Source organism: Giraffa tippelskirchi, chromosome 4 (genome assembly GCF_054371585.1).
Source record: "Giraffa tippelskirchi isolate mGirTip1 chromosome 4, T2T-mGirTip1v1.2.pri, whole genome shotgun sequence".
NCBI lineage: Eukaryota > Metazoa > Chordata > Mammalia > Artiodactyla > Giraffidae > Giraffa > Giraffa tippelskirchi.
This window is the reverse complement of record NC_137278.1, coordinates 49,116,036-49,128,244: the sequence shown is the minus strand read 5'-3', so window position 1 is coordinate 49,128,244 and position 12,209 is coordinate 49,116,036. Positions and strand designations below refer to the sequence as shown.

Sequence of the window (12,209 nt, the reverse complement as noted above, 5' to 3'; positions counted from 1 at the left end):
TTATCATATCAAAGGAAGGCAAAGAGATATGACTAACAATGATTCTGAATTATCTGTATTATATGTCAACTTGGAAGTTACACACATGACTTGTAGCTCAATACGTTATAGGCTGTCCTTATCAAAGTTCTGCTCACATCCTTCATTGGCCAAGTGTCTCCCTTCAGGTTTTGAGTCCTGATTCAGCTCAAGAACTTGAGCTCTTTAGAAAAAGAGGAAATGTAGGGATCAATCAACAGATAGGGCAGAACTTTAGATGATGAACTAGGACTTGAAGCAACCTGAAAATCTTATCTCTCTGCTGTCTCCAGCCCTTTCTAAATCCATTGTTGGTATTTGATGGAGGGAGAAACATGAAACACCTAAGAATTTAAAAAATGTATCTGCCAGGTGCTATGATGATACAGTTGGTGTGCTCCAGAAAGAACTACTGACAACTATTCTTCAAGGTAATTTAGAATAAACATACCCAAATTTCTAACAATGCATAATTATACATCATTCCCACATTATTTAAATGGGAAGTGGGACAGCCACGTTAAAATGAAGCTAAACTGTACTGAACAATTACCTTTGTGCTGCTTTGTTCATAATTGTCAGAATGTATGCAAGGAGAAAACACCCCAAATACAAATAAACAGAAGAGAAGATGAAAAACAATGTGTATATTTTCCAAACAAATATTCCTATTCAGGGGTATTCAGGCAAATCTTTTGATAGTATGATACATATACATTTATCATTGGTCAGAAGAAGGGAAATGTACAAATCTCAGTTCCTTTTTGCACTAATTACTAGAGGGTATCCCTGTGTGTATGTGTAGTTTAGTTTAACTCTGGATTGAGTTGGACATTTTACTGTGTAAAACATAACAAGATTTGTGGAAAATTAACATCAATTAGTTACTCATTAGCAAGGTGTGTTAAATTTCTGCTTGGGAATAATACTTTTATTGGTGAGCTCATATATTCTGGGCATATGTGATGTGCCAGACAACTTAGATCAACCAAGATTTTTTTATGTTATATCACTTAATCCCTGTGACAATACTATGAGATAGGGACTATTCTTATACCACCAGTTTTTCAGATGAAGAAAATGAGACTTGGAAAAGTTAAATAACCTGCCTGCCCTCATAAGGTGGCAAGGAGCAGAGCCCTCTAATAAAGTCTGAAAGGGACAGTGCAGAGGACACTGAAGCTGACCTGGCTTGGCTTGAAGCTATTGAGAGTGTAATCAAAGTTGAACTGGCTGGGGACAACAGAGATAAAAGAAAGGGAAGATCTAGATAAAGTGGGGGCAAAGGTCAGAACTAGTCTATCTTACCAATCAAGACACCCTTTGCTTTTTTTATCTTAGGCAAATTTTATTTTTGCAAAATATATATAACATAAAAGTTTTTTACTTTAAATGTATAATTCATTAATTACATTCACAATGTTGTAAAACCATCACCAACATACAGTTCCAAAATATTTCCATCACCCCAGAGACTCTATAAACATTAGGTAAGAATTCTCCATGCTCCCCTTCTCCCAGCCCTAATAAATCTACTTTCTGTCTCTATGAATTTGTCTATGCTAGATCATTCATACAAGTGAAATCATACACTATTTGTCATTTTGTGTCTAACCTACTGTATTTTTAAATATTACATAAAATAAGAGAAGCGAGAGCTCTGTGAAGCTAGAAGAATTATCTGCTCTTCTAGACTTTTTCCAAGCCTTCAGGAAGATTGAGTTCTCATTAAGTATCAGCAACTTGAAATTATCAAGGTCAAAATTCACATAAAACTATTATAAGAAAAACATATCATCTCTATACAAACTGAAAGCATCCCAGAAAGATATGCCTGTAAAACAAATTAAAACTGTAATCTACTATTTCAAACACATTAAAATGCACTAAAAATGATGCAAGATATGAAAGAACATAAATTAGAAAAAGAAATTCAAGGATGAAGTCATGAAACTTTGAAAAGAATTACAAGTAAAAGAAAAAGTATTTGAAAAAGACTAAATAGGAATGAATAAACATAGTAGCAAACGCCTCAAAAGAAATAGAGAGAAAAAAAGGAAAAATTTTAAATGCAAAATAAAATTTTTTAAAAGAGATTTGAAAACTTTGAGAAAAGGTAACAAATACTGAAGATAAGCAAAGAAATTTCAATATATGGCTACCAGAGGTCCCTAAAGGGGAAATTCAAAGCAAGAAAATGGAAAGAATACTAAGCATAGTAATTCATGAATATTTTCTGAATATATATAATTTTAAAGTGCTATTACATAAATATAATTACTTATATAATTATTTATTTAATATGACTATTAAAATACATCATATAGAAATTATATTCTATCTATATTATATATAGACATATATTTGATATAGAAATATATATTATACACATAATATATAAACAATTTTCTGAAAAAGCATTTCATGCACTTGAGAAAGGAAATCTATACTATCAACCAAGAAAATTGGATTCTAAAGAAGAAAGGGGCAAATCCTTATGTATTTAGGCAAATAAAGGAAAGAAAATTATTTATAGATGATCACTAGACTTTTCAACAGCGAAGTTTTATGCCAGAAGAAAATAAAATACTACATTTAAGACCCTCAAGGAAAGAAAATGTGAGCTAAGAATTTTATAACCAGCAGAACTGACTTTCAAGGATATAAACCACAGACAAAACTTGATCAACATGTAAGAACTCAGAAAACATCATTTTTATGAGACAGAGAATCTGTTAAAGGATGAACTTTACCTGGCAAAAGAACTAGAAAAACATCAACTAATAACTCAAAAAGCATAACATAAGTACTGGAAGTGAACATTCAATATATTCTTATTTATAAAACTAAGAACATAGGATAGTCAAATGGGAGAGAGTATAATATAAAACGGATTTATGCTCTGACAATGAAGATTAAAAATGAAAAGAAAAAGGGAATAGGATCTTTTGTAAAAAGACCTTAACTATTTTATGTGATTTTCATTATACTGGTAGTATGAATATTGTTATTCTAACACTAATGTGTTTGAAGGTAGTCTCAGTGGTAAAGAATCTGCCTGCCGGTGCTGGAGCCACAGAAGATGAGGGTTAGATCCCTGTGTCAGGAAGATCCCCTGAAGGAGGAAACGGCAACCCACTCCAATATTCCTAGTTGGATAATTCCACGGCCAGAGAAGCCTGGTGGGCTATAGGCCATGGGGTCGCAAGGAGCCAGACATGACTGAGTATGCACACAAAGTCAACAGTTATGAAATGTTATTTCTCATCTCCCATGTCCTTGCTAACCAGAAGTGTTAGTGTGGAAGAAAGACAATATAATATGAAAGAGTTTTTTTAAAAAGAGAGATTAAGGAAAAAACCTGTTATTCTAGACCTGAAGTAGAAATGCCAGCATGAACACATGAGATTTTAAAGTAAACACACACATGTACAGTTTCCAGTTCTGTCTAAAGCCAGTCCAGTAACAGTGAACATTTTTGAAATACAATTTTACCTTAAAACAAACGAAAGCTTCTTGGGAAAATGGTTAATTCCAAGTTCTTTGAGGCTAGAAATATATAAATAAGCCTGAAATATCTTACTATGCATACGTGCTAAGTCACTTCAGTTGCGTCTGACTCTGTGAGATCCTATGGACTGCGGCAGGTCCCTTCTGTTCATGGGATTCTTCAGGCAAGAATCCTGGAGTGGGTTGCTGTGCCCTCCTGCCCACTGCCCTCCTGCCAGGGGATCTTCCTGGCCTAGGGATTGAATTCATATCTCTTAACATCTAACCTGCATTGGCAGGTGAGTTCTTTGGCGCCACCTGGGAAGCCTATATTTTATTATACTAGATCAGTCAGTCAAGTCAGTTCAGTCGCTCAGTGGTGTTAGACTCTTTGCAACCCCATGGACTGCAGCATTCCAGGCTTCCCTGTCCATCACCAACTCCTGGGGCTTGCTCAAATTCATGTCCATTGAGTCGGTGATGCCAGCCAACCATCTCATCCTCTGTTGTCCCCTTCTCCACCTGCCTTCAATCTTTCCCAGCTTCAGGGTCTTTTCCAATGTGTCAGTTCTTCACATCAGATGGCCAAAGCATTGGAGCTTTAGCTTCAGCATCAGTCTTTCCAATGGATATTTAGGACTGATTTCCTTTAGGATTGACTGCCAAGATCTCCTGCAGTCTAAGGGACTGTCAAGAGTCCTCTCCAACACCTCAGTGCAAAAGCATCAATTCTTCAGCACTCAGCTTTCTTTACAGTCCAATAGCAAAGTGTTATTAAAGATCACTGTGTCTGTGTGTGCTCAGTAGTGTCTGACTCTTTGTGACCTCATGGACTGTAGCCCACCAGGCTCCTCTGTCCATGGAATTTCCCAGGCAAGAACATTAGAATGGGTTGTCATTTCCTACTCCAGGGGATCTACCCAGGGATGGAACCCACATTTCTTGTGTCTCCTGCACTGGCAGGCAGATTCTTTACCAACTGTGCTACCTAGGAAGCCCATCAGAGACTACTAGGGTCATGTAAAAGTAACTCAGGAGGCTCTCATTTGGCCAAAGTTTAGACAATTTAAACTTCTCAAACAATAAAAATTTCAGTTGCTTGAAACCCATAAAATAACTTTTAATGAGTGTATAGTTCAGTTCAGTTCAGTCGCTCAGTCATGTCCGACTCTTTGCAACCCCATGAATCGCAGCACGCCAGGCCTCCCTGTCCATCACCAACTCCTGGAGTCTACCCAAACCTATGTCCATCGAGTCAGTGATGCCATCCAGTCATCAGGACTAAAAAATAATAATGATGATTGGTCACCTTAAGAGGACAACAAGGAACCGATTTCACTTATCTCGGGAAAATCAAGACTATACCTTGCCATTCCTATGTGAACTGAAATTCTTTGTAATCAGAGAAATATCTGACTCTAAATTTAGTCCACTTAATAAATTGAAAACAAAATGATAGAATATCACCATTTTGCAACCAATAATGAATTAAAATGTCTTCATTCTAGACAATGAACAACAGTGTTTGAAAAATCACCAGAAAAGACAGCTGTTTAAGAATTGTGAATCACTATATTGTACATTATAAATTATATAATATTGTTTATCAACTATACTTCAATTTTTAAAAGAGAGAAAGAACCATGTACTATGTGCCTTCTGATGAAATAGCACAATCCGAACCATAGTGATGTCAAAGGGATCAAACCTGAATATGGTGGAGGCTCTGGATCACCTTGGTGATTTGCAGAAAGTGTAGAAGACAGAACAACATATGGGACATATGGCACCACACATGTGTATTCAGCAAAATGCAAAAACTTACAATACTAACCATCCGGGTTCTCCAACAGATCGAGTATAAGCAAAAGAAAGTGAAGGAAGTGGATGCAATAGATTAACAGACTAAAAGATAAATCCCCAAATGTGGGCAAAACCAAATGATGTCATCTGTAGATGCACATCAGGATGATAAAACCACAAAAACACACAAGGAAGTGAGCACTCTAAAGTCAGAATAATGATTACTTTTGGAGGGAGGCAAGAAATACACAAAAGGGCTTCTTGGGAAGCTGGCAAAGTTCCCTTTCTTGACCTGGGTAGTTGTTACAAGAGTGTTTACATAATAATAATACTTATTATGTGTGGATTCCTACACCCATGCTTTATATTTTAAAATTTCAAAAAATGAAATATTTCTCATATGCTTTTCCATTTTTATCTGGATAAAATACAGACATGACACCAGGATGACCTGGGAAGCCATGAGTTTAAGATGGTGGAGAATCCCCCCTCCCCTCAATCAACCTACACCTTAGTCCATGGAGGAATGCTGCCCAGGGTAACCTCACCCAGGGTAACAATACTAGTCCGGTATTGTTACATGATTAAGAATGCAATTCTATCTTACTGGACCTGTTGCCCCTTTTGGAGTTTATTAGTTATAACAGTTGGTGTGCTATAACTTAACTAAAACACATTGAAATGGATCTTTTTTTTTTCCCCTGTCAATCCTATCTTCTTTCAGGTTCCCTTTCCTTCCCTTAATCCTTCTTACTTAAAAGATGGACCACAGGCCAGTATCATCTATCACTGCCATTTAGTGGGAATTTGTTAGAAAAGCAAGCCCCGGCCACATTCCAGACCTCCATTTCAATCAGAATGTGCACTCTAATAAAAGTCTAAGTGATTCCTATGCACAATATAGTTTGAGGAGCTCTGCCTTAGAAGATCTATTATATCAGTTAAGTTCTTAGTTGCAAGCATTAGAGACTAATTCTGGAAGATTTAAGCAGAAAAGCTCGCCTGTTAGTTGAAACAAGGAAAAGAACTCAGAATGTTAACTCTGTGTCTTTGTGTTATTAGCTTCCGATTCAAATTCTTAGGCAAATGCACCTGATTTTTATCCAGGTGAAATACAGACTCAAACTCTGGGTCACGTGTCAATATTTGGTTGCAAGGATGAAAGAGGAAGGTTTTTCGAGGAATGTTTTATAAAATCAAGTGTTCTGTTCATTTTAGTTTCTTATATCAAAATTCATATAGTGAGGAATTCCCCCAATATAGGAAAGGAACTCAGATGCTTAATCAAAACCAAAAAATGGCCAATAAAGAACAGGTCTGATAAAACAATGATTTGGGTACTCAAGCATGGGTGGAAGGTTGAAACAATAAAAACATTTATAGAAAAAAATTAAAAGTGAAGGGCTGTTTATAAGAAACAAGATCAGAAACTATGGACTGGGTGGGACAGGAATGGCAAACATGCTCCCTCATTTCCTTTCTATGCCTACACCAGACACAACTAATCAAGAAGAATCATGGCATTCTCTTAACCTGGGCTCAAATACTATTTCATAATCCTTCTCAGGTCAATGTTCCAGGTCACTATTGTCAATAAATCCTATTTCTCCTGCAGAAGGAAAGCTTTCTTTCTTTGTTGAACCTTACGTTCAATTGAAGAGTTTTTGCACGTCAACCTTTAGGTGGAATGGTCTCTGTGCATCAGAGCAATCCAGTGCCATCTCGATTTTCAGAAATAAATATTAACACCCAAATCTAGGCTGGGTTGATGATATTTAACAAATGGCTGGCTGTTTTAAGATGTCTTGTCATTTAGACAGATGTTTAGAAAAATCTTGTTAAGAATAATAGTATTAATTTCTTCACTACAATGATGTAAGAGGGTGATTTTAAATGGGTTCAAAACTTTGAACCTTAAATCTTTCCTAGGATACAGCTGCTCTGGGCTCTTCACAATCACCGACATATTTTACCATATTTCCTTAAGCTTTGGGGTGTAACTGTTATTAAAAATGAAAAATCAAAGCAACAAAGTGTCTGGCCAGGAGCCATCTAGCCTGGGGGCTTGACAAAAATTGAGCCTCATTAAGTCAGGCAAATTTTAGCCAGTCTGAAGGTCAATTAAGGTAATCAGTCAGTGCAGTAATCCTCCCAAAGCCACTTTAATAAGCTAAGGTGCCACCAATGCACAGTCCAACAGTAATGACAGCACTGTTCAGAGTTTGGGCTGGGGGTGGGGACAGATATGGAGGGAGTAGAGATGTATTTATGAAGCTTATGCAAGAGCACTTAGAGAATAATCACTGTTTTTACTTTATTTTGTTTTTCTTTTTTAATGAGAAACACACAAAATCCTTTGGTCATTCTATTCATTATCTTGATGGCATTGACTATCTTCTATGAAGCAAAATCATTTTAATTAGGGTGCTAGCTTCTTTCTTTAGGAAAACCAATTATTTCTTTAAAAAAGAAAAAAAGAAGAGTTCATCAGGCTTCATGCTTCTCTTCTTATACTCCTCTTCCCAATTCAGTCCCTACCAGATCAATTCAAAGCACAACTGTCATCGTTAGAAACACCAAAGCATGGCTCCAAATAGCAAACATGTGATGGTTTAGTTTAGCCAGATAAACACTCCTTGCCCTCTAGACTTTTTCTCTAAGAGTACTTATGAAGTCAAGATAAAAGCTGATACATATCTTGCTGATGGAGTAAGAAGCACTGAGTAGGTAACCGTAGTAGAATTGTTATATGAATGACTCCATTCTCCACTGCCTCTGAAGCCCATTGCCATGTAACTCTGTATTGTCTGCCTTCTCTGGCTCTGGGCTGGGCCGTGTGGCATACTCAAGGTCAATGGATATTGGCCATCATGGTGCATGCAGGGGTGGACTTGCCTGGTCAAGTGGACTTGGTTGGTCTTATTCTCTGCCAATTTCATGAGAAGGATATGCCCAGGCTAGAATACTTGTTCCAGGAGGAAGGAGACAGACACATGGAATAGAACTAGGTCACCTCAGTCATCTCCATCAAGACCATCTTGGGTCAGTCAAGAGCAAGTGAACCCATACACGTGAGAGAACTTGACCAAGGTGACCACTCCAGACTAGAGATAAGCAGATGCTATTATTACATGTTGCTTAAATGTTATACTGTACTACTGTGACAACAGATAACTGATAATATACACATTTAACTAGAATAAGTTTTTGTGGTCACTAAACCACAGCTTCAGTGAGACACCATCAAAATAAGTTTCTGATCAATCAATTGATGGATTGACATTATTCCAATTCAGTTCTTTGACCAAAAGCTTTGGATTAACAGTAGTCTGCTCTATGTGGACCACTATAAGTCCTGAGCTATGTTTAAAAATAACACAGCTTCAATTATTTACTTGTATAGATTTAACATGTATGCAGGTCAGGAAGCAACAGTTAGAACTGGACATGGAAAAACAGACTGGTTCCAGATAGTAAAGGAGTACATCAAGGCTGTATATTGTCACCCTGCTTATTTAACTTATATGCAGAGTACATCATGAGAAATGCTGGGCTGGAGGAAGCACAAGCTGGAATCAAGATTGCTGGGATTGCTGGGAGAAATATCAATAACCTCAGATATGCAGATGACACCACCCTTATGGTAGAAAAGTGAAGAGGGACTAAAGAGCTTCTTGATGAAAGTGAAAGAGGAGAGTGAAAAAGTTGGCTTAAAGCTCAACATTCAGAAAACTAAGATCATGCCATCCGGTCTCATCACTTCATGGCAAATAGATGGGGAAACAGTGGAAACAGTGTCAGACTTTATTTTTCTGGGCTCCAAAATCACTTCAGATGGTGATTGCAGCAATGAAATTAAAAAACACTTATTCCTTGGAAGGAAAGTTATGACCAACCTAGACAGTATATTAAAAAGCAGAGACATTACTTTGTCAACAAAGGTCCGTCTAGTCAAGGCTATGGTTTTTCCAGTGGTCATGTATGGATGTGACAGTTGGACTATAAAGAAAGCTGAGCGTCGAAGAATTGATGCTTTTGAACTGTGGTATTGGAGAAGACTCTTGAGAGTCCCTTGGACTGCAAGGAGATCCAATCAGTCCTTCCTAAAGGAGATCAGTCCTGGGTGTTCATTGGAAGGACTGATGTTGAAGCTCAAACTCCAATCCTTTGGCCACCTGATGTGAAGAGCAGACTCATTTGAAAAGACCCTGATTTTAGGAAAGATTGAGGGCAGGAGGAGAAGGGGACGACAGAGGATGAGATGGTTGGATGGCATCACTGACTCAATGGACATGGGTTTGGGTGGACTCTGGGAGTTGGTGATGGACAGGGAGGCCTGGAGTGCTGGGGTTCATGGGGTAGCAAAGAGTCGGACAGGACTGAGCGATTGAACTGAACTGATAGATTTAACAAACTGTAGTTTGAAATAGGGGACTTCCGTGATGGCTCAGTGGTAAAGAATATGCCTGCAATGCAGGAGACACAAGACATGTGGGTTTGATCCCTGGGTTGGGAAGATCCCCTACAGGAGGAAATGGCAACCTGCTCCAGTATTCTTGTCTGAAAAATCCCATGGAAAGAGGATCTTGGCAGCCTGCAGTCCATGGCATTGCAAAGAGTTGGACATGACTGAGCAACTGAAAACTTGAGCATTTAGCTCAAAATTGTACTGATAAGTCATGGAGACTAGGACAGGGAAAGGTTGGTCAGGGATCACCCTGAAGAACAGCGGTAGGTGTTTGGCTCCTTCTGCTGGCTCCATGTTTTGCCCCAGTACACATGGCTGTACTAAAACACCCTTCTCCCCCCACAATAGGCAGGGACAACTGCTCCCATGGGAAGAGAGAGAGTAAAATATTGCCTTAGGATGCCAGGCTGTGCTGGGTTATCATGGATCTCCAGATGGTCTCAATCCAGCAGCTTTCCTTGGTGGTGGTAAAACTGTGAGCAGAACATGGAGCCCAGAAGTGCTGGCGGCAATATAAGGAAGCATAGGAGAGGCTGGTAGAATGGAGGGTCTATGCAGAAGGCAGGGTTGCAGTGACAGGGCATGGAGAAAGGTGGCAAAAAGGAGAGCAGGAAAGAACTGGGGAAAATTAGTATTTTGTATTAACAGACTTTAATGCTTATTTTGTGTCAGGCACTGTTCTAAATGTTTTGAATAATATTTATTTCTCTGAATAGAGTACATATTCTCCATTTTATAGGTGAGGACACTGAGGCAAATGAATGTTACTTGTCCACATTCACATGGATGATAAGTGGCAGTGGCAGAATTTGAACCCGAGCTGGCCCCAGACTTCATGTGCTAAACCACAAATATATGTAACCTCTCATATGACTGAACTCCACCAGCTCTGCAAACAACAACGACCAAAAGCAAAGTGTGTGTGTGTGTGTGCATGTGTGTATGTGTGTGTGTAATTCCAGAAAAACACATGGTCCAGATTTGTGGATGATGAGTAAAGTGCATAAAGAATTCTGAAAGCCTCCTCCAAGATAATAAGAACAAAAAGAAGAAAATCCCAGTAGAGAGGATGGGAAAACAGAGCTGGGGCAGATGGACAGCCCTAGAGGGAATCAGTTGTCCCTCCAGAGGCAGAACCAATGCAGAGTCTTAATGAATCTCCATTCCAGTAGCTCTGAAAGGAGCCTGATGGATACTCACTAGAGACTCTCTGATTTTCAGGGGCTTTAGGAGTCTGTAAAGACAAAAAAAAAAAGAGGATTCATTTCTTGATCCTCAAAAATAGAGGGTCAAGATATGTCTACTGCAAAACTATGACAATGGGTCACACTTGCCTTTATGTACCTATCTTATAAATTACTGGGCAAAGTGTTTCAAAACAGTAGATTTTCAGATTCTTAACGAAGACTCATGCATGGCAATGGAAGTGTGGAAGTGATAGTTTTTCCAGAAAGGATCAAATCCACTTTCCATGCTTTTAGATGACAATTACAATATGTATGAAAATCTATTAGCCTGGTGATGACACAGGTTATAAGGGATCTGCCTTATCATAGAAACATCTCTGAAAAGTGCAGATGAAGTTTAGTACTGTGACAACCTAGCATTCTAGGTTTTTTTTAAAATCATTTTTGAGAGTTTTAGGATTTAAATCATATTCATCCTAAATACATAGTCCATGAGCATAGGCACATCCAAAACTGAGAGCCAGAGTCCCAAGCAGTCAGGGCCAGGGACACCTTGAACTTGGTATCATTCAGCAAGTGCAGGGACTCATAAATACTGCCTTCATTAGCTCATGAGCCCTATGACTTGTGTCTCTGATGAATAGGGGCACATTCTTTGACCCCTCTAGTAAACAGGCAATGTAATTCCTCTGTAAATTGACTATTAGAATAGTTTAAATGCCCCTTGCCTACAAGCTGAAAGACATAGTTAACACTTTTTACATAAGCTAGAAGACCAAAATTTAGCTATCAATCAACTAGGGCAGAAAGGAATGACTTGACAAAATCATTCTTTAAGTCTGACAGGAGTCAAGAACACAAGGCTTTCTTCCAACTGTTTAAATGTATGTGTGACAAGGGAATATTAATGGCCTAAGACAAGACATTTAAAGGTATTAGCTCAGCACTACCAGTCTATTTTACCCAATTAGGGCTATTCATCAATGTAAATAAGTACATTTTCTTCAGCAAACCAAAGGAAAACAGTTGATGTATCATAATTGTTCTAACAGTTCACTTTCATGAGAGGGCAGAGTGATAAAAAGATAGAGTTTAACTCACAAAACTCAAGAAGAAGAATAAACTGTTAAAATGACCAAAATGGTCTGATTATAGGGCAGGCCATAAGGAATGCATGATGTGTACTGGGTCACTTTCAAATAGATATAGCAAAAATATTTTCGACAAAGTTTAAAAATCTGCAA

The 12,209-nt window shown here is 38.2% G+C and overlaps 1 protein-coding gene across 17 annotated transcripts in view; it reads right to left on the bottom strand.

Moving 5' to 3' along the window:
* The window catches only part of CTNNA2 (catenin alpha 2), a 1,291,223-nt gene that overhangs the window by 255,359 nt on the left and 1,023,655 nt on the right, over nt 1-12,209 (bottom strand). The window lies entirely within an intron of this gene.